We start from the raw sequence: 27,727 nt of genomic DNA on the forward strand, positions 1-27,727 counted from the left end.
TAGCTTCTATAGGGAAAGTCACGGTTAGATTTTTATAGATTAGGGAAACTTAGAGATGAGCTAGCACCAAACACTTTTGGACTTAGGAAGTTCTAGGGTTAACACCCACGGGAGCACCAAAGTACTCGACTTACCTCACCCGGGGAAGCCGGGTGCTTTGGTGTCAAATGGTGTTGGGTTGCGTCGTCGTTTTCAATAGGAGCTGGCAAAGAAATGCTGCTGCCGGGAAGATGAAAGTGTCCGAAGAGATCCAAGCCTGGATCGAAGTCAAGAAGAACCTGAAATCAGAGGGGACAGAGTTTGGGTCACTAGCCAGTGACCAGGGGCACGATAGGCGAATGCCCACCGATGTCGGGTGATTTTAGGTGAAGAAGGTGAAGCTTGACTCTTCAGCCTTGAGGACCAGGAGGCTTCAAGGACAACCAGTAGCTGGATTCCCATGAAGAATGTCGAGTGCTGTAGCGTCGGTGCCCGGATTTGACACAACAAACCTTGGCAACAGCAACCCACGCAGAAAAGAGAAAGATGCTTTGGTGCAGACCAGCAAGGTCTGAGGGACTCACCACGCGGCGGGGAGTCAGGGCATATCTGGAGCAACCAGGGAAGCCAAAGTAAAATCAAAGTTGCCTTCACATGGACCCACCAGTCGACTGACCAGGGATCGCGAAGGGACCTCGAGAGGAATCACAAAATGGTGGCCCACGGGTCACTCGAGGTGACTAGGCCGACAATCTTCGGCCGACAATCTTCGGTGGATTCTCTGCTCGAGGTGGGGGCTACACGTAACTCCAAGCACGACTTGTGCACGGTGACCAGGAGTTCCGGTTCCACGTTACTCACGAGGGCTGCGGGTCTCAGCTTTTCTGGGGACTCGGGTCAGCCTCTGAGAAGTCTGGAAATCCTTGTCCTGGGCTGCAGGTACTTCGGAGTCCATCATGAGCTTAGGAGATGCAGACTGGCAATTGCTTCATTGGTGCCTGCCAAGCAGGGGGAGATTTCTTCAGTCCTCTAATCTTGAGTAGAGTGTCAAAGTTCCAGGATTCAGTTGCAGAGTTTCGTCCAGGTATATCTAAAGTCCTGTTGCCACGGGTTCTTTACTTATACCTAAGAAAGGGGTTGGACTATCTCAGGGGACCCACCTATTGGAGGGTTTGAAAAGAGGGGTGGCTACACCCATTTCCTTTGTCCAGTTTCACGCTAGAGCAGGGGCTGGTAGCCCCTGAACCGGTTTGAGCTGGACAATGCACAGGGACACCAAATGTGCCCCCAGTGCAGGACTTCAAAGCACTCTGAGAGTGCTCCCTCCCAGCCCCAATACACATCAGCCTGTCTGGGAGGTGGTTACACCTCCCTGTTACAGGAAACCTATTGTCCAGGCCTCCCCCTGCCGGAGTTTCGGTCAGCAGCAGGAGACCAGACCCCTGTCTGTGTCTGCAGCATCCATTTTGTGATGCCAGGGCTCTTTTAAGTTGGTACCGGGTATACCGGTGCTGTCATGTCTCTCCCTCTAGAAGGGTGGGATCATAAACTCTCACACCAGTTACTGGTGTGGGGGTATGATTCCAAGGTGTTTGACACCAAACACGCCATGTTTCCGTGCAGCCAGTCCAAAGTTTACCGTTTGGGTATAATGCACTTAAGAGTATATGGTCAGGCTGCACTACTGACAACCCCAGAGGATAGATTCCTAAGGCTGCAGAGGGGCTCAGCTCATGCCTGGGCACCCTCTCACATATAACCAAGCACCCTGCCTTCAGGATTGATGAGGCCTGCCATAGGGGTGACTGATAGGTTTCTATGTGCAGTGATAGGTGAGATATAGTGAACCTATATCTCTCTAAGGGGTGCATGCACCACCTTGCCCTGGCTGCAGTAGCAGACCTGTGGTGTCATTTTGGAGGGCTTTCCAGGGGTGGCATAATACATGTTTCAGCCCCTGGTAGGCCTCTGGGGTACCTATGCCCTTGGTACATAGTATACCATATACTAGGGACTTATAAGGGCACCTCAGTATCCAATCTGTGATGTACCTAGAGTACATGGAATCAATTTAGAGAGGAAGCAGCTAGGCTGGGGCCCTGAATAGCAGGGTGCCAGCCAGACTAAAGTCGAAAAAAAGTGTTACAGCAGCAAAAAGTGGGGTTTACCATGTGAAGCAGATCCTACTCTCCTACAATGGGGAGAACTGATAAATCTCAACCTCGCCTCACGTTTGAGGCCCGTATATCTTCATAGACTTCAAAACGGGCGGCCTCAGACTCAGAGGCTGATGCCCAAAGTGAGGGCCCCTCACTCTCAAGACAACGCTGTTCGCCAAGCAACGCAGCCTCCAATCTATAGAGGGGACGATGGCAGCTGTGAATCACTGCTTGGACCATATGTCGGCGCAGCTTGAGAAACAAAATACCCGTATAGGGGAAGTAGAACAGCGAGTATCTGTGACAGAAGATGGACTGAGTGAGGTCACCGGGAAGACTCTGCACATGGAGAAAGTCCTGTCTCTCATCCAAGCAAAGAATGAGGACTTAGAGGCCCGTTCCTGGCTTAATAACATATGAATTTCCTAAGCTTACAATTTTTCATTTGATTTTTCTTTTCTCTTGTTCATCTATTCACACATTTTACATTTCATATAGTTTTGTTGTGATTCTTTATAATTGAAAAAAAGCTCCTCATCTTGATAAAGGCCTTTCGGGGTTAGGGTCCTCATTTACAAAATATATCTTGATTCAATATTTCTTAAAAACTTTTTTTGGGCTTCACCTGTTTCTGAAACTTGGATATGTTTGATTGTGTAATATTTTAGATCTTCCCAGTTGCAGTTTTGTTTTTCCTCCATTTGTTCCGCATTGCTCCAGTCCTTGTTTACTGTAGCTCTGCTAAGTTCTTAAAATTCTCTTTTTCAATTCACATGTTGTGCTTCCCACTTATTTAAATAATCATGGGCATTCTATTGCATACATTAAAAATGTACTCTTACAAGTGATGTGTTGTTTTTTTTCCCACATGGTACCATTTGTCAATTCAATTTCTTTTTTGTTCCCTGATTTTACATGCTTTGCATTTTTTGCAGGGCCAACACTCTTCCGAATGGAGCCATGATCTTTGTGACACATCTTTAAGTGACGGTAAATAATTTTGTCTCTCAGGATTGGCGCTCTCCTATACGTGATGTTTGAATGATCTCCCACTATTTTGGCCACCGTGGGATCAAGTTCTATAATTCCCTAACGCTAATTCAGAATTTTTGTTAGTCTGTTTGTCTCTGCTGAGTATTTTGTTATCAATCCTTGAAATTTTCTGAATTGTTATTCAGTAGTTTAAAATACACTTCAAATTCACCTTCTGTGCCATCCCAGATTAAAAAAGTCATCTATAAAATGAAACAACCACATTATATTTTTTCAATATATTCATCATGTTCAGTCGACCAGGCAAATTTCATTTCCCACTATCTCATTTCTAGATAAGCCTAAAATATATTTCACCTACTGGCAGGCACCAGTAGATAGTTATAGTCAGGATCTAGTTTCCATAGGGAAATCAATTTTTGATGTGCCTAGAACCTTGGCGCTGTTTGACTAATCTGCATGAAACATTCTCAAAAAAGTTTTAAGGTGAGATCTGTTTATCAAGTAAAGTTTAGGGGTGATGTATGCAGTTGGAACTGAGAAATAGGGGTTCAAAATAAAGGTGCATTTGTAATGTAAATTCCCATAGACACTTTAGCCACACCTACAGCCCAAACCGCTGAACAGACTTACACCAAGTTTGATAGGGAAGTGGTACATGTTGGTTTAAAGAAGTGCCTTTTGGTTATTTGGTGTAATTTGTTCAGTGGTTTTTCAGACATTTAAGTTGAAAATTATAATGCTATCTCTGGTGGGTGATATTTCATGACAATTTCATGATCAATCAAAACTGCAAGGTCTAACAGGAATTCTGTGATTGGCTGGACGCAACCTGAACAAAATGTTGCAGCTGCCATCTTCTCTTTTGTGAAGGATTACTGGGGACTAATATATTCTGTGAAAGCAAACATAAGTGGTCAGAGTGAAGGTACTCTGACCGCATGTTTCAGAAATGGGTGTGAGATAAGTTATGTGTCCAAAACTGATTTTTTAATCACGTGTGATATTAGGAGCGACGACACGACCGCAAGCGTGGCCCAACATGTACCATCGCGGGAATGTCACGACTCTCATGGTGACACCATGAATATTGGTGGAAATAGAAAAAAAGGTTTATCAGTGAATCATTAATATACGCTGTTATGGAGATATTAATATTCTTATAAATGTTTTTATAGAGTTGTTTAGATAGTGATTTATCTACTGTGATGTTTGGAATTAATTATGTAGTTATAATTTTTTTATGTGGTGGTGGCTATTGAATGTCCGCTTTTGCTTTCCGCTTTCGCTAGGCATTCGCGGAGATCGCAAGTACCAACATTATCTCAGGCATCACCTTGGAAAGGGAAAATGGGTTGTAGAGATGGTTTTTATAGAAACTCACTAAAAAAATATGACTTTGGTGAATACTGTAATAAACCCCTTGTGTGTAAAATACTGTAATATGCATGTGACTATGTCATAAAATAGGCACAGGGTCAAGACTGATTTGCATATGGCTGGGTCCAATCTAGAATGGTATGGGGAGCATAAAAACGATGGATTTAAGCCAGGATCTCTGTACTGGGGTGAATGTATGACATTGTTCTGCATTCTGTCCATCAATAGTTCTTTTTGCATTTGTCACCCCGAGTGGGACGGGTATGCTCAGACATGAGTCCTGTGCTCTCCATGCCACTGGAATCAAGCTATCCTGGCTGAAGAGGGGTGAAACCCCGAAACCGGTCCTAGGATGCTTGTTTCCAGTCCAGGGAGGACCTGGCCTGGCAGTTCGGGCTGGACTGTTCCCATTGGGCACAGGGTCAAGACTGATTTGCATATTGCTGGGTCCAAACTGGAATGGTATGGTGAGCAAATAAACAATGGATTTAAGCCCATATCTCTGTACTGGGGTGAATGCATGACATTGTTCTGCATTCTGTCCATCAATAGTTCTTTTTGCATTTGTCATAAAATAGGTCTTAAAGATGGATTTTGAAGAAACTTAGTACAAAAACATTCTTGGATATCGATTCATACATGCAAAGCATTTTGCGATTCCCAAATAGCGAGTCTGTAAAATTCGCTATTTGGGAATCGCAAAATGCAATGTTTATGCATATGCCCCTAAATTATTTTTTATTATGAGCTATAATAAAAATTATGTCCTCTCTAACATATGGATTAAAAGCATCCCATTGATTAACCATTGAAGTCGAACCTTCAGGATTGAATGAAAAATAAAGATATATAGCTGTTAAAAATTTGGTCTGTTTTCATAAGTAAAACAACATTGGCATTCATGCGTCACCAACCCTGTGGATGTTGAGAGGAAGTTGGGCATAAAATAAATAAAACAAGTACATGATCGGAAATATCAAGATTCTGGATTGAAGGATTAAAAACAGGAGATATTAAGTGACCGGATATTAATAAATTAGTCAATTCGAGAGTAGGAAGTATGAGGATTTAAAAAAAAGTTAATTGTTTTTCAGTAGGTTGATGTAAATGCCAAACATCTACCAATTTAGTAGTTTTAAAATAGGCTTTCAAATGAAGGGCAAAATCTGCCTATAGAAGTTCTATTGAGTAAAGGACACCATATAAGGTTAAAATCACCACCAATAATAAGTAGAACATTACCCAGTTTTAGCACTTCTGACTTGAAAAGAGACCAAAAATCTGGATCATCATTTGTAGGACCATACACATTGATTAGATGTAAGATCGTAGCATCTAGTTTGATTTTAACTATGAGATAGCGGCCTTCAGAATCAGAATATATATGTAATACATGAAGATTTTTTTATTTGCGAAAAGAGAAGCAACTCCATTTTCCTATTCAGAGCAGGAGAAGAGATAATATTACCTACCAATGTTTTGTTCATGTAAGCTAAAACATTATCATCTATATGGGTCTCTTGCAATAAACATAAATCAGCTTAATGTTGGCTGCATAATCTAGAACCTTAACAGGATGATGCAAACCTTTAACATTAAATGAAACAATTGTAATGCCTTGAATATTATTCATTAAAGAAAAGTGAAGAAAGTAAAAGGGATAGAATCAGTAAAAGGAAAGACAACATAATAACAATACTTTTGAATCACACACACACGCCAAGATTGACCTGACCATAAATGTCATTATAAGATACTATGAAAAATAGGCATATGCTCAAGTAGTAGACTCATTTGTTTCCATAGCTGGTTGAGATTGTTGATTTAAGAATATACAAAGGTCTTTAGGATGCCAGTATGGCTTAGTAAATCTATCCTTCCAAACAGTAGAAGGATCAATCAAGCCATATTTATAGCCAGAGCTTCTCAGTCTTTGTCGAAGATCAGTTAACTCCTTGCAAATTTTAACAGTCTCCCTAGCAAAGTCTTGGTGGATGAAAATATTATTGCTATAATTAACACTAGATGATGATGGTGCACAGCTGAAGTGGAGACCATCCTTAATCGACAAGAATTAGATGAGTAAGGCTGCTCCTACACCTGGTAGCTAGGTGCGATGCATGAGCTATTAACAATCATGTATGTTCTATCCACACACTTGATAAATCACCTACATACTATGTATGCACTCTTGAAATCATCCAGGCACTAGAATTGCACTCATTTAATCATCCCACCAATATCTATGCATGTATTGAATTATTGAAGCATTAGTCACACACTTGTCTAATCATTCAGGCTCTACTCATGCACTTATCCAAACATCCAGATACTAGTGGTATACTCATACAAACCTGTCGGCAGTAAGTATGCAGATGTGGAATGGCATAGTCAGGGAATCATCTCCGCACCACATTTTTCCTCAGGGAATCACCTAAGCACTACATATGCACTCATGCAATCATCCAGGTAGTGTTGGTGTATTCAACCACAAACCCATTTATTTACAAGTTTTATTGATGAATATGGATACACATGGAATTGTAGTAGTGTTTGTAGTATTAGATAACCAATCCATTGATATATTAGGAAAATTCCCACGTATCTTTCTAAGGAAAGTTTAAAACACAAAATAAGTTATGTCACTCAACAATGCAAACTTTAGTTAGGAGGCTGTACTGTGTGAAAACTCCTGCTTTATATTTAGGAGAAATGACTGGAACACTTTTGCATGGTAGTGTGGCAGACAGAGAAAAGGTTTGTGGTGATGTGCAGTTTCGTTTCTTCGGTCCTGAACAGGATTCTAAGGAAAATGAAGAGTTGTTAAGAGGAGGAGTTGCACAACAGGACTCATATATTAAAGCTGATAGTTTTAAAGAAGAGATTTCAAAATGTAACACAGTGTTGACTAAAAAAACTGAGTATGTTTGTATATTTTGTTAATGCACCTACTGCAAGAGTTAAACACAGACTGTTGACTTATATTTGAAAAGTGACAAGGTAAATAATGATAACTGGTAAAAGTTAGCTGTGTTTTTATTTGTAGAGGGATGTTTCACTTGTCTATATGGCAGGTTATGTGTGAGTAGTCTTACTATAAATTAGAAGATAATAAAATGAACAACACATAGATTTTAAATAATCATTTGGTGAGATAATAAAATTCCTGCTAATGTAGAAAAACTATAAAGGGACAAAAAATAAAAATCAACATTTATTGTTCTTTCAGAGCACAGTGGCGTGCTCTTAGTGCTGGTTCAAGCATTGGGATGTGACCAATATCCCCAACAAATAGCTGCAAGCAAAAAAACACAATGCTGCACTCCCAGGGGGCTTACAAAATCAAAGTAACAATCTAAAAACAGCCATTGAATTCCTAGAACTGCAATGACAGTGAACAACATAAGGCTTGTAAGCACAGGATGTGATTGAACGTCATATCCAGCTACCGTGATCAAGACAACAGTGTTTGAAATGCGTAGGTAACATGTTGGTTAAAATTGCCAAATAAAAGCTGGGATTTTGAAGCTCCCTGGGAGTGCAGCATTGTACTTTGTTGCTCACAGTAATTTATTATTCTTTGCAGCATTGCAAAGGGCTATTATGGACTGAACTCCAGTACTCACTACACCTCCACAATCCATGCAGTATGATGCCATCTGGGAAAACTGTGGAGCCAAATCTTGAAGTTGAGATTGGACTTTTAAATGGACTCTCTGCTTCGGTGTTGTTGTGGCTGCTATTGAAGTTGAGGGTCCTTCAGGTTTGCATTGCCTTCTTGCTGCTCACTATAAACTCTTCTTATGAAATGTGCAAAATATATAGGAGGGGAAAAAAATTAGCATGTAGGATTTTTGGCAGCATCTTGAATAGCTGTAACACACTGCTTACCAGCTCTTATAACAACACTACAGGCCATGCAAACATAGCCATTCTTGAAAACTCCGGAGCAATATCTGTTGTTGTAGTCTGTACCTCTAAAGGGACTTTCTGGCCTGAAAATGTTGCTGTTGCCACTGATGTAGATCGTTATCCAGCTTCCCTCTGCTTGATCAGCAGTTTGAAACATTTTCTATGATAAGTTTTAAGATGATATATATGAACATTGTCCCACATGAGTCCAAAAATCTTTGCAGCCAAAATGTACCACCTTCTCGTAATAAACTTCTGGAAAAGAAGATTCAAGAAGGAGGAGTGGGCGTATACTTCCTATTCATTTTACTGAACTCATCTTATCCAATACTTTCCCGGTCATGTGATGTTATCAGATTTTGCATTGTACTAGTTTTGCAACAGTTTTTAGTTCCCCACTAGAATGGATAGTGTGATGTGTGTTCGGTAGTTATGTTCTATTCATGAGTTCAGATGTTGAGTTATTTTTTTAAACTGCTTTGTTTTATAAATGTATTGTTAAATGTTAAAATAAAGTTCAACCAATATGTAACTAAACGGCTCGACTTCAACTTTTTGCACAATATGACTTTACATCTGTTTTTCACTTTGTCATTTGCATTCTTCACCACTGATGTCATTGCAACCTCTGGTGTTACTGAAGTAGGAAAATTTATTTTTGATTTAGTTATTTTGACAAATGAATACAAAGGGGAAAGTTAAATTAGTATCTTACTAAATAGCTACACTTTAACCTTAAGTAATATATGTCTATATGTGTGTTTTACACTTTGTTAGAAACATCCGGTATTCACAGTCTTTCCTTGGCAATGGAACTCAATGAATCATACAGGCACTACCTGTGCAAATATCAAGATGTCCTTTCTCCATCGCTCTGCAAATGCACCTCCTGGCATAGTATTAGTTGGGGATGATGTCTCCTGGGCTACTGAGGGCATTTGGGGGCCAAGTATCCTTCATGGTACCTCCAGCAAGTTCCACGCAGTCAGTTTGCTAAGAGGTCTTCAGAGGCCACGCCCCCTTTCTGCAGCACTCTGTAAACATGTCTCCTAGTATATTAACCATTGGAGAATAAAGTTGTCTTGGGTGTTAATGGACCTTGGGGACCAAGAACCTCTCCTAGTACTTTCTGTAAGTCCCACACAGCTGAATTTGTGAGAGCTGGTCAGAGGCTCCGCCCTTTCCCACGCCATCTTGCAAACATCATTGCCACTTAAAAACCATGGCAATTCACAAAAAAAATAAAGGTTGCAGGTAAGTTATAGTTAGGAATTAGCATTTAAAACAACCTTAGAAATTTGCTTAAAAAACAAAGGTTACAGGCTGTTATAGTTAGGAAATATAATTAAAAAAAACCTTAGATATTTACTGAAGAAAACCCAAGTTTTCAGGGACATTATATTGAGGCAGTTATTTCAAAAGCACAAAACTAGAGAACCATGTCATGAGTGATATAATATGTGAGGTCACAAGCAGTGCATTGAGGGGGCGTGAGTTATAGTTAACTCAGGTAACTATAACGGTTGAATTTCTCAGTTTTGTGTGAGAAAAGCTAACTATAACATCCCTGTAACCTTTGTTTTTTTCAGTGAATATATTCCAATATATATTCACTGAAAAAAACAAATGTTATAGTTAGGAAATATAATTTTAAAAAACATAGAAATTATGTGAAAGAATCAAAGCCTGCAAGAACATTATAGTTAGGCTCATATTTCACTTGCACAAAACCATAGAAATTCAATAGTTATAGTTACCTGAGATAACTTTAACTGCTTGTCACCCAAGGATACTGAATAAAATGTGAGAGAGCTGCCCAGAAATGGAGATACCTGCCTGGAAGAAACAAGAAGACGGACTGCCCCGGTGAACCCATGGCCTGCACCAAGAGGACTGAACTCATAATTGCTGCACACTTTGGGCTTCAGGAAAAGAAGGACTTTACCTACATCGTCTCCATCAAGAACAACGCATCTGGACATTATCCAGTGGATCTTTAAGGATTTGACCAGGTGCACAGTGGGAATTGTAGTCCCAATTCTCCAAGGAGCAAATCTGAGCTTCTATACCCTTGGCTGGTGATGTGGACACCCAAAATAAACATATGAAGAAGCGGGACTGCCCTGCTGGACCCTGACACTGCACAAAAGAGGACTTCACCTGTTGCAGTCACATGCCTTTCCTACAAACAGACTTTGCCTGTCTTAAAGGATAAGGTGTGGACTCCCTGATCAGCAACAGGAAAAAAGTACCGGAAGGGCTACCTGGAACAAAACAAAAACAAAGACATCAGCTGAAAAGGTTTACCTGGATTTTACTTGCACTGACCAGGTGCATTGTGGGAATTGTAGTACCAGACCCCAAGAGGCAAACCAGAGCTTCTAAACCCTTGGCTGGTGCTCTGGACTACTTTAATGCATCATGAAACAATTGTGGAAGAACTCTGGATGTTTGACCCGGCCCAGCATGACTTTTTCTTTTTTTACTTTTTGAGCACTATTTGCTTCTAAGGTCTAGTTTTACTTTTAATCTTTAAAAAATAATATCTCCAGTTCTCTACATTGGATGTTTGTTGTTTTGGTATCATTGTAATCATAAAAATATTCCTTATTATTATACATTGCTGTTGGATTTTTATTGTGTGTTGTGTCTTACTTGTTAAATGTATTGGTATTTTAAAATGTTTTACACACCTGTCGCCTAAGTTAAGCCTGCCTGCTCACAGCCAGCTACCAAGGGCTGAGCAAGGGAATAATTTATTGAGACCTTGACTGGGCCTTATTTTTTGTTTTTGGCCTTATTACTAGTGGTAGGTACCTACCTACCCCTACTAAGAAACCACCTTCCAACAATGCGGTACTCATATATATGACAGTGATCTTTAGGTATGATAATAAGATTTTTGCTTATATTTAAAAACCCTACAAATTCACACAAAAACTTGAAAAAGGTTAAAGAAAGGTAATAGTTGGTTGTAGTTAAAAACAGATTTCAAATACCAAAAATACAGTGAAATGTGCCACTTACAGTTAGAGTTCAGTGAGCCCCATTTACTGCTTTTGCCCTGAAATACTGCCTCAGTCATGACATATTAAATTACATCATTGAACACAACACTGATGATATGTCAAATGACAACATTGATGAGATCACTGATGACAAATTCCAAGCTAATGTTCCCCAAAATATTCTATAAATTATTTCATCATTTTAGAAAAGAAATGAATGAGTAAAGGACTCACAAACATTTACAGCATACATCCACTGTACGTGTCTGCATCCCTGAAAGATAAATAGCTTTGGGGCATATTTGCAAGCAGGCGATACAAAATTATCGCCGCATTTGCGGCCGTTTTCGGCCGAAAAGCGGCGATAATTTTTTCGCGTAATTAGCAAGGCCACGCTAACGCATGAAACCTTGCTTTAGCGTCAGGATTCCTAATGCCCAGCTTTGCATCTCTAATGAGATGCAAAGTGGGCGTTCCTGACCTAGCATGACAGGAGAAATGTCGCTAAGCGACATTTCTCCTATCATCAAGCCCCACGCTATGAAGCATAGCGTCAGGAAAAGTAGCGATAACCCCTGTTATCGCTACTTTCCTTACGCCTGCATCAGGACTGACTTAGCCATGATATCCTATGGAGGGTGGATATCATGGCTAAGTTTGTGAGTCCCTATCAGCAAGCTAATGCCACATTGTGTGAGATTATCGCTGGGTTTCCAGCGATAATCTCACGTTAGGCAGTTAGCATGAGGATTTTTGTCGCTGAGGAGATAAGCGTTGCTAATAGCACACTATCTCAGCGATAAAAATCCTTGTTACACGCGATAATTATCCTCACGCTAAGAGCGCTGAGCGATAATTATCGCCGGGTGTTGCTGATATGCCCCTTAGCCCTTTAGACATGTCTGATTTGATTAAGTGTTGTACAATGTTTATGGTGTACAGTTTAACTACTAGAAAAAAACTTAAAGAGTGACTGGTGCATCATTTAAACATGGGACTGAGTGCAACTAGTGTGAGTTGCAGACATATATTGCAAATAGGAGTGGCTTAAATCAAAGCCCTGTTGCTAAAATGTGCCATCATTGATGTCATTTAACATGTCATGATTGATGAAATATGTGGGGACATAAGAAGTTCAAGGCGGGCTTAAGTTGTTGTTAGCTTATGAGCCATAAGAGGCAATTGATTTTTTTTATTTTTTTTATTTTTAAGTATTAGTTTTTAACAAGAACCGGAAAAAGAGCACTTAGAAAGCAGTTCAGAGTAGTTTATTATTCTGACCCAGACACAAATATCTATGCATTTCATCTACCATCTAGCCTTGGTCCTGATGCATGCTGCCATCTTAGATGTGCTAATATCAAAATGTGTGAACAATATGAGAATAGATACAGAAAACATACTCCTTGTTAATTATTTCCAACTCGATTTTAAATTCATTATCTAAAAAAATCAATTAGATGAGTCTGACAATAATTCATATTTAATCAGTTTCCAAGTAACAAATAAAATTATTATTTGCCACATAACTGGGCTTTCACCTACTTAATATTAGTTCTTTAGCTCCCCAAAATGTTCTATGCCACAAGCCAGCCCCAGTGGGTTAACTCACAAGACAAATTAAGAACATCTCCAAACCGGAAAAAAAATCTGAAAACAAATACAAAAAGTTAAATTAACCAATTAAAATTGTTTAAAAACATCCGACTGATATCATTTTGCAAAGCAGGATAAAAACATGACAAAAGAAATTGGATTAGTTGGTTTTGTGTGAAGAAAAATTGTAAGGGGCATATGTATAAGCCCCTAATGTCACGGGAGAGTCACTTTTTTGGACACTCTGGTATGCCCTGCACCATATTTACAAAGTTGCGTTAAACCACTTTTTGTTGCATAACTCCGCTTTGTAAATATGCTACACTTTCACGCAGATATCTGCATGAAAGGGTAATGCAATGGGTGTTAGTGTATGCATTCCACCTCAACACCCATTAATTTTTGGCACTGCCCCAGATTTACTAGGAGGTGTAAATCTGTGGCAGCGCCAAAAACTAAAATAATGCAGGAACAGGCGTTAGAATGGCGTAACTAGGAGAAAAACTTGTATTTCTCCTCCTATTTGCTTTTTCTATGTGTGCTGCATTCTGTAGCACACATAGAAAGAGCAAAATGCCATTAATAATTGTTTATGTGCCAGAAGGTGTCTCTTCCTGCACATAAACAATCATTAAATAATGACGATTTGCCACTTCTATGTGTTCCGCACTCTGCAGCACACACAGAAGTAACAAATCACCATTATGGATTATGTCCTGGAAGGGACACCTTCCTGCACAAAAAACAATCATTCCCTGAAATGCAGGCACCCTTGCACTACGGTGCAAGGATGGCTGAGTTGGTGCTAGGCAACTCATTTTAGCACCACACAACAGCAAACACAGGGGTGCACCATATTAGTATAAAAATGCTGCAACCCTGCATATTTGGAAATGTCGGAGTAAGGTGCTGCCAAATTTGGAGCAGCTGCCTGCCCCTAAGTGTACATGAATTTCTTCACCACAATTCAAATACCACGGTGCTTCACTATCCTTAGCGTGAATATAACTCAACTCCAGCTGATTTGTAATTTTTACGCTCTTTCACCTCCTCTGATCTTTTTGCTACACTGTCCCCTACACTGTATCTAAGTGTGCTACCATTTTCACCATGTATTTTCTGGAAGTGAATTGCTACTGGGTAATGTATAATGCTGCAACATTCTTGTATGGACTGTTATGATGGTGCTGTCTACATATATATTTGTAAAGTCACATTAAGCACAACAAATACAAACTCACTTTTACAGGTGAAATTACCTTTCAATTTTCTTTTTTTCTTTTTGGAGTGATAATGTTAGTGATTGTTCCCCATTTTAACAGTTTATGCATTTACTACAATACACAAAACAGCCTTTTGGTTTTAACCATAATTCTTCTTTCTATCTTAATGTCACACCTGAGCAATTGGCTCCTATACATCTTACATTTGTATTACTAATCTGCAGTATCCTGGGTATTTTGACCCAGTGATTGGGTTGCTTTCAAAAGATGCAATGCTTGCTTAATATAGTTCTGATTGGCATGTGGTATTTATGATATGAAGAGATACATCTGCGCACTTTCTCTTGATTTCTGGGGTGAAATTGGCCTCCTCTCTTCTACATTAAAATACCTTATGCTGAGCTACATTCTGGATTTCTTTGCTACATCTTCTAGATTTAAATCTCTGAATCTCACTTTCAATCTTCTCATATTATTTTTCTGTGCTCAATAACCTCTTTGCTCTTAAGAGCTAACCATATGTGTGCCAGCTTTGAGTGTTTCTGGGTGAATGCTTCCGTCAGGAAAAGAACTGCTGCCAGGGCTTGGTTTTCTGGAAACCGTTGTAGTCATTTTGCCTCATTCTTCTGTCAACATCCACATCTTCTAGTTCGATTGCACTGACATTGTTAGTAAGAGTATGATTTAAGGTAATACAGCTGGTTGTTGATAGTTTGTTGTTGAAGTGTCTTGCAGTAGTACACTTCCCTTCCAAAGGGAATTCATCAGTTATAGTCAACTCAGGTAACTATAACTCATGCCCTAAGGTAACTATATCTTGCTCCCCAACCATACACAGTTTTTTCTTTGAGGATGTAATCTTAAATGTTGCAGTGATATTCTCAATGATGTTGTAGAACATGTCATGAGTAATGTAATATGTGAGATAATTAGCTAAGCATTGTGAGGGCACAAGATAAAGCTATATTAGGGCATATGTTAGAGTTACTTGAGTTAACTTTTGGTTTTTGGGGGGTTTAAATGTTTTGTTATCACTGACATTTTCACCTAACTAGAATGTCATTTAAACTATGTTTTTTCCATGACTTTTCTAGGGTTTCCTTAATGGAATGTATTATTTTATTGCTATAAGCAAAGCCATCTCCCCCACACACAAAAACCCTTTGGCTGTTTCATTGAATTTATAGATTCTTTTCATATAAAGTAATATTTTATTACCCTAAATAACACCAATCCACCACAGTGCACAACCTTCAAATTACCTCTATCAGCACAGGGCATTCTGAAGTGCACAATGTGTGGTGGGTCTCACATGGCCACACTAAGGCAGACTTACTGACTTTGTCAAAGATACACAACACCAAAATATAAAAAGTGGGTAAAGTGATTGTTACAAAAATGTTTCACAAAGCTTTATTACTTTGTAAAAGTTTGGTAAGTTCTCCTGAGGTCACAGATTAAATGACCCAGGAGATTTACAGTTTTTTAAATGTTGCTGGAGTTTGGTGCACATCCTGCAACCCACTACCCAAATCATTAGGGTCACCACCAGCAAGACAATATTTATCTAAAAAAACACTAGAGAATTATGATGCACTCTTTACAAGAGCAGTGAGTAATAACTGAGTGGCTCTGGCCACTCATTTATAATTCATTTGATTTATTTGGATTTTTTTACTTAGATAGGTACCCGAGAAGCAGCTCGGGACCCACAGCTGCATTTTTGTTGGCCCCCGTAAACCCTGTCATCTTCCCCTGGCCACCAGGGGTTAGTCGGTGGTTGTCCCCAACCCCTTGTCCGCCACAGGGCTTGGCCCAACTCTCCATGAGCAGCCATACCTCCACCACTGAGAGCCTTCAGACATCCAGCCACAGGAGACTGTCCCTCTTTTCTTTATTTTCTTATTTGGGGGGGATTCCACATGGGGGGGTCATTGTCTCCCACAGAGATCTTGCATGTGTGTGAAAGGGTTAATTTTTAAAATAATGTTTAGCCCTAGGGCGGTCCCTCTGTGAGTGCCCCACATTAGGGCCAGGGCTCAGGATACCCCTATTCTGCTCTGTACTACCTTATTTAGTTTCAATTTTCAGGACACTAGAACTGAGTCTACAAGTCCAGTAATGTTCGCCACAACACTTTCTTCCATGTTGCATCAAGACTATCAGATCACTCGCTCCCACAAGACTGTGAGACCTGTGGGAGCGAGCCAGCTGACAGAAAAAAATAACAACCGGAAAGCAAGCAAGAATGCCAATTGGATGGCAATATCATACATTATTTTTCAACAGCAGCCTCTCATGATAATAAGCTACACTTTGTCCAAACAAGATATATCCTTAACTCTAGGAAGTTTATGTTATTCTTTCAATTTTTGTTTTTAACATTGTATGCACCATATTGTCCAACATTTTTATAATTTTTTTATTAACTTTAAATTGCATATGCAGAGTTAAATAAATGGGGGACTTGCAATTTCAAAATATTGATAACATGGCTGTGTATGACAGTGTGCATGTGTATAGTTTGAAATCTTTCACACTCAGATTGCCCATCTATTTCAAGAACAGTATAATTTTAAAATGTGTAATACTTTATTTTCTCAATTTCTGGAGCAAACAATAACTTTTTCATGAGTTGCTTATACTCTGCTCACATTATTAATTCAGATAATATTTACAAAAAATTGATTTCATTTAAATGGCAGTTTGATGGGAATACTACATCATCAATATCTAACAGAGATTTTTTATCAGGTCAGCAATTTAAAACGTTTATGTCCATTTCCAATGATGGCACTTTTTAATTCTTTGTTTTTCAGACTATAAATAAAGGGGTTGCACAAGGGAACTGCAGCTATATATAAAAAAGAATATATCTTGTACAGTGAGTAAGTAGAGTATGACGGCACATATGTAATGTACAGTGAACCATAGAATAAAAGGACCACAGTGAGATGAGAGGCACAAGTGGAGAAAGTCTTACGTCTACCTTCAGAAGATCTTATTTTTAAAATGGCTGAGATGATGTAAACATAGGATGTGAGTGTCAGAAGGAACATGGGCATGTTTATAACAGCAAAGGCATATGTTAAAGTTTTAATGCTTTGGGTGCTAGAGCAAGCAAGCCTTAGCAGGGCTGTAATGTCACACAAGAAGTGGTTTATTTCATTAGAGCCACAAAAAGTGAGTTTTGACATTAGGAAAATATGTCCTATTGCTTCCAAGTGCCCCCCTATCCAAGAACTAGCCAACAACTGAAGACACATAGTTTTGTTCAATATGACTGTGTAACGTAAAGGAATGCAAACTGCAACATACCGGTCATAAGCCATTGCTGTGAGTAAACTTAACTCTGTTGCCACCATAGACATAAAGAAATATGATTGCAACAGACAGGCAGTGAGAGAAACATGAGTCTTGCCTCGAAAAAAATTGGCCAACATTTTTGGAAATGAGATTGAGGTATAAATAATATCCAAAAAGGACAGATTAGCAAGAAAGAAATACATAGGTGTATGTAAATTGAAGGAGTTACAAATAGTTCCAATGATGACAAGGTTTCCTGTCAGGGTTAACAAGTAAATAAGCATAAAAGTAGCAAAAAGTAGCGGCTGTGCTTGAAGAAAATCAGAAAACCCCACAATCAGGAATCCTGTTGCTGTTAGATTCATGAGTACTATTGTTCCAAATGTGTCTTTCTTTTGTACGTTAATAGTAAGCTGAAAAGAAAAAGATCATTTGTGAATGGTAATTAGAAAAACATCTGGGCATTTGTTTTCCAGTATGAGTTCTTTTAGGACTTCAGAATTGCTAGGAGTCAGATGTATAATGGCGTTCAATACATAGAGATACAACATTACCTTATTCCATTTAGACCTAGGGCCCAACAGCAGTTTGGGCTAAGCAGAGTTCCTTTGCAGAAGTCCTGCTAGCCCAAACACAAATCACTCTGTTCATGCACCCAGTGTATAGGGTAAGTGGACCTGATACAACTGGCCGGGAACCATGGCAACAGTTGCATGAGGCTTCAGCTGCACAAAATCCAAACCTCAGGCCCTTTTCTCAGTTAACCTATCTCTCTAGCAACTTCCACCTGGCAGGACTATTCTTCACTTACCTTCCTATACCTTCCCGGCCCCCTTCCTTACACCTCTGCCCCACACAGAAACCCTCAGTTTCCATTGACCACCTATTTAACCCCTTGGGATAGGAAATACCCTGAAACATTCCACATATCAATTTTGGGGCTGATTACTACTTGTCTGAGGCTTACTGTCTGACATGGTCGGTTTATAGTCCGACCACTAAATTGCAATGTTGGCGGTCGGAGTGTAAACCGGCCAGTCAATCGACTGGTTTCCAACGGTTTCGAGGAGACAGTTGGCCTGTCAGAAACCTCCACATAATCCGTTAGGGTGGCGTTTCAGAAATTAGCATCATTATGTCGGTTTCCAACAACCTTTCCATGTAGGCTTTTCCAAATTGGAAAGGCTCTCTGAGAGTGACTTGGAGGTTCCCTGGCAAAGCCCTCTTCTTCCCTAGCCCTCTGGTTGTGGGCTTGGGGGGCACCGATGGTGCCCCCTGTAAATCCCTGCACTGTGTGACAGGCACGATAAGGTGCCTTCCACATGGTGCAGGGATTTACAGAAACTCCCATTTCTCTATGGGAGATTGTGCTGCAACTGGTTCCAACTCCCGCACAAGCACCCATAGAGAAATGGGGGGTTGCAACTGCACCATGTGCAGTTGCATAGCAATTGTGGTGTCAGGACCGCCGACCGGCGTTCTGTCAGTTCCGTAACCGCAGATATGTTGGTCGGAGGCAACTCCGACCAACATCATAATGAGGCCCTATTTGTCTTACAAGAATTCCTCTAGCATGGGACAGGTGTATTGTTACAGAAATTGCATATGCAGAGTTTTCACTCAACCAGTACTGTGCAGCTCATAATTGGCCCTAATGTATTGAAGGAATTAACATGATATTTCAGGGGGAAAAAAAATGTCCATATAATGCTGATGATCTATTGTTTGCCACCTGAGTCACCTTCCTTCAATGTTGCTACATGAACAGTTCACAAAGATGCCCCTCGATTCAATTCTTAGGTGCAGGACATCCAATAACTTTTAAAGTTAAATAAGTGCCACTGATGTACAATTGTATTATAGTTAATCAGAATAATACATATTTAGACAAACCCAAATGTTCCTATAGGTAAACCTGAGTTGCTCAATGTATGCTCACAATAGCAGTTGCATGCCAGATTTATAAGGTGTTTCTATGATGTAAATGTTCATAATTAATTATCATTCAGAGTCATTGATTATCCTTAAAATCTGGCACGTCTGCAGTCCTTGTGAACTCATATTTACAAGACAGCGGATTGTACTAGTGCTGATGACAAAGACACCTCCTAAGCAGTTTTGTCTGGATCTCAGAATGTTGAAATTATGCAGAAAAGAAGGCATGTTTGTCCCTCACTGTTGCTGAGGATGCCACACACCCATGTAATTAAACTCCTATTCATTACTTCACTTACAAAATACGCATTCTAGTGTATCTAGTCTGTATCACTCGGATCTATGGCCCATTAGGGAAAAGATCTGTCGCGGCCGAGACCAAAGAGCAGGGGATGTTTCAAGGTTGCAAATAATCTGAGTTCAGCAGCCCCCCATCTCCCTCAGCTTTCAGTTAAATCTTATTCAAGGAAAGGCATGCTTTGGGTATGTCCAATGGAATTGATCAGCTCTGGTAAGCTTCCTAATATATGGCTCCAATTGCCCAGGTGTCCGCCCTGTAGCATACCTTTTACACCCATTTAAAAATGTTGCTGCTAAAGTTTCAAATGAATCAACTGATGTTGAATAAAAGCTTGGTGAGAGAACCCCTTAGGCTCACAGTTTGCAAAGCCAAGATTCATCATGTTACCTGATGAACCTTTTGTGAGAAAGGGCCTCCTCTGCTTGGTCACCCCCATTTGTATTCGCTCTGCTGACTGGTATTGCTGTGTTTTTTAATCTGCATACATGGGCACTGCTCTCTTTTCATCCAGTGTAAGTACTTTGAGCACTAAAACATGGTAAAACTGGCTAACTCCTAATTGCCAGATGTAACTTCCCAGGAAGGCCATAGTATATGATATAGTGGTGTGAAAAAGGTACATTTCATCCTTTGACTGCAGCACATGGGAGGGCAATGAACACATGGCGGCAGGCCCGCCTGAGTATCCTGACTCCTGCAGCTCTTCACTTAATCACTATAATCAACAATCCTGCAATCACATTAAATATATGATTTGATAATTCCTTTCGTTGCCACTGTTATCGTTTCTATAGTTACATGTTTTCATATAATATGCACTAGATTAGGGCATTCATTGTATAAAGCCCATTAAATAGCAAGTTTTCTTTTCTTGAGTGTCTCCATCCATGGGAAAAGGAGTTTCGGAATTCACTAATAATAATAATAATAATAATATGAGAACTTATAGAGCGCGACAGCTACCCCAAATAGGGGTGTCCCGGCGCTAGTACAACTAATACAACAAATAATCCTGTAGTCTCACAGAAGTGATCATTGCCCCAAACGCACCATCATCAAATAATGTGCGGGAGGTTCGTGGGTTACGGTCCGCCAGATTCCATAGGTCAGGTTAGGAAATTGGCTGAACCTGCCTTTTTCCAGCCGATTCCGAGTATCTATCTATATATGCTGCTCAGGCTGCAAAAACCTATCAAGAAGGAAGCCACAAGTAAAATGGATGAGAGAGGGACCAGGCATATCACAGAAGACTGGGCAAGTGGGAGAGAGCAAAGACACACAAGGGAGGAGTGAAAAGACCAAAGTAAAAAGACATGGCACAGAGACAACAGAGTCACGAGAAAGGCAGAAGGAGGGGTGAAAGAACAGATAAATTAGAGAAGGATCTGAGACACAGAATGGATGAGGATGAGATGTTTATGCGGAAGTCAAAGCTGCTGAGATGTAGTTCACACCAGTATGTATGGGCGGTAACAGACTTCAAGATGAACAACATGTCCAGAGAACTTTCTTGATTTAGAAACTGAGGGGTTTATTTACAAGCCCCTTGCGCCACCCGTACATCACTTTTCCCATGTTAAAAATGACGCCAAATGGCGCAAGGGGCTTGTAAATAAGCCCCTGAATTTGAAAATATTTTTATAGGAAGTGGAATATCTGTCACCAAATCTTTTCCTGCGTTCAGGATTCTTCACTGCCACACACTATTCGAAAACTTCAATTTTAAAGTCAAAGAGGAAGTAACATGAGCAGTGAATGTACAAAGAGAAGGAGGCTGGTAGGTCAGGCTAAAGCAAAGTTTGACACCATCCCATGTTTGGAATGGAACGTGAATGGGCTGACAGCACTCAGCAGGATATCATTCAGGAAGACAGTGGTACAGGAGGGCCTGGGATGAGTAGTTTCTCCCACACTACCATCACTAGGAGCACCTGCATGCCATGTGTAAACGCACATACACAGACGTTTCTGCATAAGCAAACTTCAACTGCTTCAAAAAAAACATCAGCTGCCATCTCACTAGAACGTATCCTAGAGCCACACTGTGTCATAATCTTTGGGTTGGAAATGTGCATGTACAATACTCATGCTGTAAACATCAGCACAGCTGTGAGGGACGGAGTGTCTTAGAAGCTGCACAAGGTTCTGCCACTTATCCTACTTTCAGATTGTACTGAGCCAGCCCATGTTTGTGGACATGATATGAGAACAAAATATTGAGTCCAAAATACTGTGTGGATAAAATATTGTGTTGAGAATATCGAGGACAAATATATTGTGAAGGTAAGATTCTACGGGTAAGTAAAGTTTTACTATACTAACTCCACATGTATGTCCCTTGACAACATATATATTTTTTGATTTGCTAATAACTTTGGCATCATTTGACGAATCTTCGTGAAATTCTCCCCAAAAAAGTCTATCCAGGTCAGCTCCTATCCTGAAAGTTTAGGGATGATTCGTCAAGCGGGGGCTGATAAAAAAGGGGGGTCCCAAAACGTGTTTTCCCCATGTTAATTTCCATAGGAAATTTTGAGATGGGCTACAGCTCGAACTGCTGAACGGAATTACCCCAAATTTGGCAAAAAGGTAGAGCTTGGTTCAGAAAGCGACCTTTTTTTAAAATGGTGTAAATCCATTCAGTAGTTGCTGAGAAATTAAAAAAATAAGAGTAAAAAAATCAATTTCCCATAGGAAACTTTTGGCACGGCTACAGCCAAAACAACTGAATGGAATTACCCCAAATTTGGCAAAAAGGTAGTGCTTGGATCAGAATGTGACTTTTTTTAAATGGTGTAAATCCATTCAGCAGTTGCTGAGAAATTCAAATAATAAACGTTTCGATATCTAGGGCAGCGGTGGATTCGGGACCCCTCCCGACAACGAGCTTCATTCTAATTGGCTGTCACAACAACAAGCTTCATTCTAATTGGCTGTCAACACTCCAAACCAGGAAGTGTTGACAGCCATCTTGTGACTCAGTAGAAGTGAGTCACCAGAAAACAGAGAAACAACGATATAAAACAAGACAAGGGGGCAGGGTAGAAACCCCCTGAGCCCCTAGACCTGCTCAGGGGGTCCCAGAAGGACCCCAAGGGCTAAAAAAAGCATTTTATTTTTTTAAACATTTCGGGTGGCTGAGAAAAAAGGGGGGTCCCAAAAGCGTTTTTCCTATGTTAATTTCCATAGGAAATTTTGAGATGGGCTACAGCCCGAACTGCTGAATGGAATTACCCCAAATTTGGCTAAAAGGTAGAGCTTGGTTCAGAAATCGACCTTTTTTTAAAAAAATGGTGTATATGCGTTCAGTAGTTGCTGAGAAATTCAAAAAATAAAAGTCAAAAAAACAATTTCCCTTAGGAAACTTTGGGCAAGGCTACAGCTGAAACTCCTGAAAGGAATTACCCCAAATTTGACAAAAAGTTTGTGCTTGGTTCAGAAAGCGACCTTTTTTTAAATGGTTTAAAGGGACAAGGCAAGGTTGCCCTCTGTCCCCCTCGCTGTTCCTGCTGGCCTTAGAATCACTGATTAGGGACATCAAGGCCAATGAGGAGATGAAGGGGGTCACCATCAATGAGGTCACAGTCAATCTAGCCGCGTACGCGGATGACATTCTCATTGTCACAGAAAGCCCTAAATCCTCTATCACGGCCCTCATGGAGACCATAGATAAGTACTCATCCCTCTCCAGTTACAAGCTAAATAAGGACAAATCAGAATGTAAACCACTTAACATATACACCACTAGAGATATACTGGGGGATTCGGGCCTTGCCTGGCAAACCGGTTTCATTAAATGCCTAGGCATACACTTCGGGAATTACCTCAAAAGCACACTAGAACAAAATGAAAAACTAATTCTAGACAAGACAAAGATGCTGTTGGAAGGTTGGTCGCCCAAATTCATAACATGGTGTGGAAGGATAGAGACAGTAAAGATGATGATCACCCCAATGATCAACTACCTGTCTAATATGCTCCCTCTAATACTCTCAGATGAATTCCATCGCAAAATAGACAAGATGCTAAATAATTTCATCTGGCGAGACAAAAAAGCGAGGATTAGCCTTAAAAAAACTAAGATTAGAGAAAAACTGGGGGGCCTAAACCTGGCAGACTTCAAAACTTTCCAAACAGCTTTTTGGGTGAAACAGGGGAGCTACTGGATCCTGCTCAGCCAGGAATACACACCGGTCTGGCAGATACTCGAGAGAGCCATACTGAACAACCTTGAACCATTAGCTCTCCTAACAGCTAATAAACAGATGCTAGCAGCAAACCCAATACTCAAAAACATGAGCAATGCCCTACTAAAAGTAGATCAAAGGGTGGAACACAGCATAAAAAACTCAAGATGGGAATCACTGTCGGCAAACGCAAGGATAAAATACAGAGGCAAACCGCTATCTATTTACTCATGGAAAAAAATAGGTATCTCCCACCCTGTCCAGTTTGAAGAGGGAGGGAACCCCTCCACTTTCAGTATGCTAAAAAACAAACATAACTTATCAGATATATACAATTTCCTTAAAATTAAAACAGCCCTGACCAAAGCGAAACTCTCTAATGTCAAGCCTTCAATCATCCAATACATGACTAACCTCAACAGAATAGGCCACCAGGTATCACACCTTTATAGACTACTACGACCCAACTCAACCAAACTTAATGAAAAGACACTCATTTACTGGGAATCTCAACTTGGAGGCACACTCAGCGAGAAAGAGATCCAGATGCTATGGACCTCTCCTACACAAAATAAAATATCCCCGGTACTAGCTCATACAAAATTCTGGACACTACACAAAATCTACTGGACCCCGGCTTGCCTGGCGACCCTGGGCCTGAAGACCAATGATCAGTGCTGGAATTGCAATAAGGGAAAGGGGGACCTGGCTCACCTTATATATTACTGTCCCAAAGTCAAAACATTCTGGGTGAAGATCTTCACTTTCTTAAACAAAATGTTAGATTGCACTCTAAAAACGGAATTTGCCACCCTGGTAACTGCTTTTATTAAGACAGAAGTAAACTCACAACAAGACAGAGACCTACTGGATCTCCTTCTGACAGCGGGAGTCAAAATGGTACTCACTAAATGGAAAGACACCTCCAAGGCAAAGTTAAAGGGAGGGCTCAATTGGGTGACGGATCTCAGAGGCGCTGACACAGTTGCCCTACGTGACCCTCCCTGGAGACAGCCCTGCAGGCAGATGTGGGCATCCCTGGACAGGTCCCTAGACCAATATGAGCTGCCCTGAATAGGACTAGTAGAACTACCCAGAAAGCAACCCTTGTGAACACTGGCGCGTAAACACAACTCCTGGCATGCTATATCTCTTTTCTCTCTCTATCCTAGTTTCTATCCTTGCCCCTCCCATTCTTTCTCTTTCCCATACGAGGAGAGTGGATGGGGGGCAGTCAAGCTACCGGAACTGTACTACTGATAACCCACTCAGTTTTGGGCTGCCCTGTAACAACAAAGTGATGCAGAGTACATGTTATATGTTTTCTGTTAAATGTCATATGTTGTAAAAACAATAAAAAATATATTGAAATAAATAAGTAGTTGATGAGAAATTGAAAAAATAAAAGTTATGATATCTAGGGCAGCGGTGGAGTCCCGAACCCTTTCGACCACAAGCTTCATTATAATTGGCTGCCCGACCACAAGCTTCATTCTAATTGGATGCCAACACTCCAAACCACGAAGTGTTGGCAGCCATCTTGTGACTCGGTAGAAGCGAGTCACACAAACACAACTGCACTACCATAAAACACTACCACCAGCATGACCCCCTCCACTTCCCAAACTCCACTGCACTACCCTAAACCCAAAAACACTATACGCAGCATTACCCCCTACACTACACAAACACCACTGCACTACCTTTAACCCTAAAACATGACCCCCTACACTACACAAACACAACTGCACTATCCTAAACCCTAATACACACACCCAGCACGACCCCCTACACTACACAAACACCACTGTACTACTCTAAACCCTAAAACACTACTCCCTACACTACACAAACAACACTGCACTACCCTAAACACTAAAAAAGACTACCCCCAGCATGACCCCCTACACTACCCAAACTCCACTGCACTACCCTAAACCCTAAATCTGACCCCAGCATTACCCCCTAATCGACACAAACACCACTGAACAACCCTAAACCCTAAAACACTACCCCCTGCACGACTCCCTACACTACACTAAAACCACTGCTTAACCCTAAACTCTAAAACACTACACCCAGCACGACCCCCTACACTACCCAAATACCACTGCACTACCCAAAACCCTAAAACACTACCCCCAGCAGGACCCCCTACACTACACAAACACCACTGCACTACCCTAAACTCTAAAACACTGCCCCCAGCACTAACCCCTACACTACACAAACACAACTGCACTACCCTAAACCCTAAAATACTACCCACAGCATGACTCCCTACACTACACAAATACCACCTCACTACCCTAAACCCTAAAACACTGCTCCCAGCACGACCCCCTATACTACCCAAACACCAGTGAACTACCCTTACCCCTAAAACACTACCCCTACACTACCCAAACACCACTGATCTAACCTAAACCCTAAAACACTCCCCACCACTACCTACTACACTACACAAATACCACTGCACTACCCTAAACCATAAAACACTACCCCAGCACGACTTACTACCCTACCCAAACACCACTGCACTACCCTAAACTCTAAACACTACCCTCAGCATGACCCCCTACAGTACCACAAACAACACTGCACTACCCTAAACCCTAAAACACTACTCCCAGCACAACACCATACACTACCCAAACACCACTGCACTAACCTAAACACTAAAACACTACACCTAGCATGACCCCTACACTACACAGACACCGCTGCAGTACCCTAAACAACTACCCCCTATACTATACAAACAACACTGCACTACCCTAAACCCTAAAACACTACCCCAGCACAAGCTCCTACATGACTCAAACACCACTGCACTACCCTAAACCCTAAATCTACCCTCAGCACAACCTCTTACACTACATAAACACCACAGCACTACCCTAAACCCTAAAACACTACCCCCAGCACGACCCCTTACACTACACAAACACCACTGCACTACCCTAAACCCTAAAATACTACCCACAGCATGACTCCCTACACTACACAAACACCACTGCACTTCCCTAAACCCTAAAACACTGCTCCCAGCACGACCCACTATACTACCCAAACACCACTGAACTACCCTTACCCTAAAACATTACTCCCAGCACTACCCCTACACTACACAAACACAACTGATCTAACCTAAACCCTAAAACGCTCCCCAGCACTACCTACTACACTACACAAATACCTCTGCCCTACCCTAAACCCTAAAACACTACCCCAGCACGACTTACTACCCTACCCAAACACCACTGCACTACCCTAAACTCTAAAACACTACCCTCAGCATGACCCCCTACAGTACCCCAACACCACTGCACTACCCTAAACCCTAAAACACTACCCCCAGCATGACCATTTACACTACCGAAACACCACTGCACTACCCTAATCCCTAAAACACTACCCCCAGCATGACCCCATACACTAACCAAACACTACTGCACTACCATAAAACACTACTACCAGCATGACCCCCTCCACTTCCCAAACTCCACTGCACTACCCTAAAACCAAAAACACTATACGCAGCATGACCCCCTACACTACACAAACACCACTGTACTACCCTAAACCCTAAAACATGACCCCCTACACTACACAAACACAACTGCACTATCCTAAACCCTAATACACAGCCCCAGCATGACCCCCTACACTACACAAACACCACTGCACTACTCTAAACCCTAAAACACTACTCCCTACACTACACAAACAACACTGCACTACCCTA

Source organism: Triturus cristatus, chromosome 7 (assembly GCF_964204655.1).
Source record: "Triturus cristatus chromosome 7, aTriCri1.1, whole genome shotgun sequence".
NCBI classification, from domain to species: domain Eukaryota; kingdom Metazoa; phylum Chordata; class Amphibia; order Caudata; family Salamandridae; genus Triturus; species Triturus cristatus.